General features: G+C 41.0%; 1 pseudogene; it reads right to left on the bottom strand.

Annotated features, from left to right (window-relative positions):
• Positions 1-1258: 1258 nt before the first annotated feature.
• LOC117037232 (40S ribosomal protein S15a-like) lies at positions 1259-1676 on the bottom strand (annotated as a pseudogene).
• Between the last annotated feature and the right edge of the window lie 5193 nt (positions 1677-6869).

Below are 6869 nucleotides of genomic sequence, written 5' to 3' on the forward strand. Positions count from 1 at the left end.
CTAAGATACAGAGTAGCAATGGAATGTATACCAATGGATAGGGACCGTAGCATAACCATGATATTTCACAGCTAAAGAAAGGATGCATCAATAGAAAAGCACATCCAGCATACGCATCAGAGAAGGAAAATGTAGTATGATTGAGACACAGGAGTTAAGCAGGGATGAGTTTTAATCCCGGTTTGTCAATGGAGTGAACTTGGGCTCTATTGGGAACCGATATTAAGTTCACCTGTTTGGCTGTCTTGTAAAATGAGGATAAGGTGTACCTCAGAGTGTTGTCAGGATTAAAAGAGACATTATCCTGGCTTTCAGTGAAGCTTTTTTTTTCTCTGCGTGGTATGGAGAATTGGAATGATCATATCTACGCCTCAGTGTATAGTCCATGATTATCCTTATTCCCTGCACAGCCTCTCTTTTATTATTTTACTCATTGCCCAGTTTATCTCCTGTTCCCAATCCTGTTTTCTGCTATCAACATGTACCCGCTCCAGGGGAAAGTTGGAGGGGTCTGCAGCATGGTGTTCAATCATCTGACCCACTGCTCTGTGCTCATGAGCTGGAGAGCAGAGCTTCAGCTCCCAGGGCTGTCTTTTTATTTTAGCTCAATCTGCAGCATCTACAGAATTCCCAGATGCTATTCTTCACTGTTGGCAGAAAGAAGTTGAGACCTTGTTTCAGGAAAAACAATCAGTCAATCAATCAATCAATCAAACAAACAAACAGACAAACACATACATGCTTTTCTTTGTTTCCCTTTTCCTTTTCAGGGGACATCATGGGATTTTGTTTGTATATTTGGTAAGCATGCACTTATTCCATTCATGTAGATCTGCAATATATATACATATTTTTATTATGCCCATTTTTTTTTTCTTTTTGCTGTTGGAATAAGGAGAGCCCTATCTAACTTTGACCTTTACCCCTAGTTCTTGCTGTCCTTGGTCCTGTTCTAAATCCATGTAGGTTCTGCCTGAATTCTCTTTGGAGGCAGATGTGTCTAATTCCTAGCCCACTTCATCCTGGGTCCCTCAGCAGGGAAAACAATTTTTTTTTTTAAAAATCACCATTAACTTTTTTTTTCTTAAACAAATGGAGTTTATGACAATCTTTAGTTCCCATTATCTACTGCTGGTAAAGCAAACTGGGCTTTCCTTTTGGGGCCCCTTGCCTCACCAGACTGTCAGTAGCCCTTCTCTTCTTTTCTTTCATTTTTTTTGTCATTGAGGCATTTTATTTGTGCATATGCGTTACATCCCTAGAAAAAGAATCCCAGGATTTTCCCTCCTGTGTGTTTTCATCTTGCTTCTTCATGGTCCATGATGCCCGCTGAGGTTGTCAGTACAATGAAACCACATTGGCGGGATGGGAGCAGGTTGTTCCGCCATTTTTCTAGATCTTTGCGTTGCACATCAAATATGGGACTGATCACTCCACACTTGTTTAACTTGCCCGTGAGGTTCACAACGGTTTTCCCAGCTCTTTGATCACCAATGATTTCCAATTCGCCAATGTAACCATGTCTCATCATCACAATTAGAAAACCGGACGATGACCTTGGAACATGGCCTAATAAGAACCTGGCATTTGCCTCTCTTCTCGGCATTGTTGATGCTCTTGAGAGCATCAGCCAGGACATTCATGTGCACCATTATGGCCGCCCGGAAAGATGGCGGAAAGAGCCCCCTTCTCTTCTTCTAGGATTGTTTTCTTGGAGTTGCAAGATGCAATTTGATGTAGAAAGATCCTGAGGGAGTTGGGAGTTTTGAGGGCTGGAGGTACAGCATCCTGATTGCCATACCACCAGCAAGAACAGGAGCAGAGTTTTATTGTGTAAACCTTGAGGCTATTAACACCTCAAGTTTCATAATTTGGTTAATTTTAATTATAGCTTGTACCCTATAAAATGATCCTTGTTATAACTTTAATTCTGTTTAATTTGATTTTTATATTACCACCATGGGTTTTTTTTCCTTTATTAAATTTTTTTCTTGTCAATAGTTTAAGAAATCCTTATGTGCAAGATGCAGTTGGGTTTATTTTTTAATCCAAACAGAATTTTCCCCTTTTGATAGGGGAATTTAATTCACATTATTTTTGTTCTAATGGAAATATTTAGCCTTTTGACAACTTTCTCATCTATTTACTTGTCTACATATTTTCTTTCCTTTTAATTTTCCCAGTCACTCGTTAAATGTACATTATGCTTTCAGTTTTGCTCTTATTGTTTAATGTTTTCTGAAACATTAATCTCTATTTCTCAAATTTTTAAATTTGAAATCAACTTGATTAAAGGTTCTCCTTGTCATTCTTGGGATTAAGATGGTTTATATTGCCCTCTTCCATCACCATGCCATTTCCTGATCTTTGATACCCTAATTTGGGATTATAAATCTGGACTATTATTACCATTGAATATTTTTCTTTGTATTACATATCTGTAGGTTTGATTCTGTTCTTTCTGAACATCAAAACAGAATTCAATTCTGACCTTCTGTTTTTATTACTTGCACCATTTTTTTCAACGACTTCTTCATTTTTTCCAGTGAGTTTTTAATTTCAGCCCCCAACCTAACAACCCACTGGTTTCCCAACACAATACACTGGGAAGGGTCAATATTGCTGGGTGACCTGATCACTTTAGCCTCCCTCTTTGTAAAAAGAGAAAGATGGTGTATTTGCAGAGTCCTTTGCTTTGTTTGTACAGACTGCTTTTTCTCTCACTATTAAAAACACAGCTGGGCTGTGGGGTGAAGGACTGTTTTACCCTTAAAGCCCAGAACACGCCTGTGTTTGTTCTGGAGTCTCTTCCTGGGAACTATCAGAGTGGTGTCTGGGAGGCCACAGCACTTCTGGTTGTGATTAGACTTGCTATGCTAGAAACAAATCGAGGGCTGGGCCCAGGCTGGCTCTAAGAAGCTGCTGTTGGAGGAGGGAAAGTCTCGCATTCACACTCCTGGGATGACTCGTCAGAAACCTCATGCTCTGATCTCCCGTCTGGTATCCCAGGTCTACCTGATGATCGTCCTCCCAACCCTTAGGTTTCGGTCAGCTTTGCTCAGGCCTTTGTATTTTCCTTCAGATTTAGTGTCATCACACAGAGGAATTTGGATGGCTCCTGAAGTCTTGGGTCAAGATCATATTTAAACTGTAAGACTTGGCTTTAAGCCCCTTCAATGTGAGTCTATTCTGTCTGGAGCTGACTTTTCAAGCTGCTGTCCACCAGCCACCAAGTGGCTCAATGTCAGTCCTTCCTGTCTGAACAGAGTTCCTCTCTGCTTCCTGGTATGTGGTCATCCCGGCACCACCCCTCTTAGCCCGGAATTCTTTTCTGGGCATGAACGTTTAGCAATGGAAACAGAACAACCTTAACCAGTGGCTCAAACTTTCATTCTTCTTCTGTGTGTATGATCACATCATGCTTTTCTCCCACTGTAGATTAGTTCAGATCCCACCTATGAGTCAATATTTGGTGGCTGGGGAGTCAACATTTACAAACATGGTAATACCCAGGGGAATCATGTATACAGAGTGCTGGGAGGGAGGAGGGGAAGTTCGATGAAGAAGGGGAGTGGTCATTGTCATATCATCCTATCGATCATTATAGTGGGGATACTTAGGCAGGCAGGAGAACAGATGCTGGCTAGGTACTAGTCAGCTTTTGCTACAGTAGCAAACAACCTAATTCTCAACAGAGTAAAACCAAACACTTATTTCCTTTTGACATTAAATGAAGGCTATGAATTGGCTGTGATTCTGGAGGGCTTTCCTGGGTTCAAGACATTTTCTCATTCCAGACCTCAGGCTGAAGGAGCAGCCTCTATTTGCTGCTGTTCTGCTTGAAGAAGGCAAGAATGCAAGAGACCATAATGAAGGGAGTGAGCACGTTTAGGTTTTTGCTTACAAATGGCAAATACGTTTCTCCACATTCTACTGACCCACTCCAGTCATGTGGCCAGAGGGTCAGTGGGGTGGCCTGGAAAATGCTCAAAGTCACATAGCAAAAGCTGTGGATGAATGATTCACATCAATCATCGTAGGGGAGGGAGCAGGAGGTGAGAGTGAATGGGAGTGAGGGCAGGACATCACATGCAGACTCCGCTTTTAAGGAACTTAGCATTTAAGGAAATGGAGATGTGGTAAATTGTAAGGGGGAGTGGTAGATCAAGTTTTTTTTGTTTTTGTTTTTGTTTATTTTTTTAATGGAGGAGACACTTCTACATAGAAGTCTAAGAGAAAACACAAGGAGGATATTGTGAAATAATTTAATGCTTTTAGCCTACATTCTTTGAGAGGTTACTCTGTGTGGCCACTTTACATTTGCCATCTTATCAGTCTTCAACAGCTTATGAGTCAGGTACCAGTATTACCTTTGTTTTACCAATGAGGACAGCGATGCTGATGTTATATAACTTGCTTAGTCACGGAGCAAGCAGAGTAGTAGATGGACTATAGAGCCTTGGTTTGTATCTTATTTACTAAATGAAGATGATAAAAACATGTCCTTCTCTACTATGCTCTCCCCCTACAACCCTCCCCACCCCCGTCCCACTGCTCCACCATCCAAGAAATCCAATATGCATTTAGGTGGCATGTCCTGGAGTAGGTGGCAAATGTTTGAGTCACTGAGTGGCACAGGGCGAGATCATTCTGCTCATAGGGTACATTTCGCCCTCCTAACTGACTCCAGGTTTCCTATAAGTATCGGGCAGCTTTGCAATGAATGCACTGGGCCTTTGGTAAGGCTTTCTGCTTCTCTGCTAGATGTCTAGATGGGGCCAAAGCAGCCAGAACTCTTGACGATTGCATCCAGATGTTGCCTTTAGTTGGAAAATAAACAGAGTCTACCTCAGCCTGTCTCTGGATTCAACAAAAGAAGTTTTGCATTTAGTGTACTTCTTGGTGGATTTGCTGACAAATTTCTTTTTATTTAGGGCCAAATGTTCTGAAAGCAGAGCCTGCATTGTATTTGCCAAACATGCATAAGAACACAAACAAAACTCATGTTTGCAAGCCCCAAATAAGTGCTTCTTATGCCATAAGTGCCTTTAGGAAACCATCCAGCACCCCAGTGTGTAAGCTTTCTGAACAATTCTCCATAATTGTGTATGCAAAGGATGTATAGTCACAATCGTGTGAATGCCTTTAATTCCCTTTGATTACATGGTACTCTCTGTTCTACCTTCTTGAAGTGAGGGTTCTTTATATACCAATGGTTTCCTCAATTTCTTGTAGGTTCCTGTGGAGTGGAATTTTGTACAATGAAATTTTCTAATTGGAGCTGGGGTAAAAGGAAAGGGAGGAGAAATGGAAAAGGACACCAAGTTCTGAACAAATAAAAGAAAAATCCAAGTGTAAGTTGTTATATCCCACTGTTCTTCTCCCAAACAGCTCTGTGGGAAGAATAGCATTGGTACCTCAGCCAAATTCCCTCTGGGTGGTGGACAGGCTTAAACAGCATCTGGTACTTCTTGGAGTCTTGTTGGGTAAAGTTAAAACGGTCCAACCATAGGTAAGACAGAGGAACATGTGGGGGAAGCATAGTTCATACTTTTCATTCATGCCTCGTGGTTCCCAATATCCATCCTCACCATCTATGCTGGGGATGGAGGTGAACAAGACTTGTGAGGGAGTCTGGTCATCAGATGGTGGTTGTCCATATGGGACTGTGGATGGAGGCTGATGAGAATCTCCAGGATCAGACAACTGTTATTTCACACTAGCTGACAAGGAGATAGGTTGGCTGCTGGCAGTTTGTTGTCCTTATCACAAGAAAGTGACAAGGATAACAACTTAGCACCATTGTGGTTTATTCAAACCTCTTAATTCTGGTGTCACAAGGCTTAGCTGATTCAAACTCAGGCTGTAGTTTTCAAATTCTCCATTTCACTCTCTCTATTCTACCAGGGTTGTCTTCCTCTCTCCCCAGTGCTTGGTGTCTTTTAATATTATCTTTCAGACAGAGAAAGTTGCTCTACAAGAATGTATTTCTACCTTTCTGATCTGTGTTCTGGCCCATGGCTTCTTTTGATTAGTATTTGAGTGTTTGTATTTTTTGTTTGGGTTCTGCAGTGGATAAATCCAACCCAGCTGTTTGGACTTGGGGAATGAAGTTCAGAGTGTAGGAGTGAGGAACATAAATATATGCCATTTATTGAGATGCTCACACAATGAGACAAACACTGCATTTGGGGCCTCCTGAAACATTTTTTTCCCCTCCAACAGATATGCAAGGCACTAGTATTGTTTCATTTTAACCAATGGGAAGACTATGGTGAGAGTATCAGTAACTTCAAGACCTTGGAATGCAACAGGATATGTCTCCATATACTCCAAAAGATATACTCCAAAAGATGTATTTTTTTTTTTTGTATTGTAATAAAAGCCTAACTTATTGTGGATTGCCAGGGTCTGTTTTCCTGTCCCATTTTCCCTTGGATCCCCATTTTCCCTCGTCCCCATTGCTCAGTGACAAGTCTTAGTGCGGTCCTCTAGCATATCAAAAACAGATCTGAAACCTATGTAATTTTACCAATAGTTGTCACCCTAATAAACTTTAATTAAAAAAAGAAGAAACTGTATTATGCCTATTACTTGTGCATTCAAAATATCGAAGATTGAAAATAAGCAAAAAAAAAAGAAAAAAAAAAGGCAGATCTGATAGTGATAATTTTTACTGCTGCATTGTTGCTACTGTCTCTCCGGTTGGATGCATTTTGGAAATGTGGTTTTGGAGGCTGGTTCCAGAGATGCTGTTTCTAAAGGGCCTTTATAGGAGCGTAAAGGTGCTAGAACAAGGTTTGCCAGTGTTGCTGTTTACAGAATTTTTCTAGACAAAAATGAGGCCAACTAAGAGTACTCTGCAAAGG

Source organism: Rhinolophus ferrumequinum, chromosome 17, assembly GCF_004115265.2.
Source record: "Rhinolophus ferrumequinum isolate MPI-CBG mRhiFer1 chromosome 17, mRhiFer1_v1.p, whole genome shotgun sequence".
Taxonomy (NCBI): domain Eukaryota; kingdom Metazoa; phylum Chordata; class Mammalia; order Chiroptera; family Rhinolophidae; genus Rhinolophus; species Rhinolophus ferrumequinum.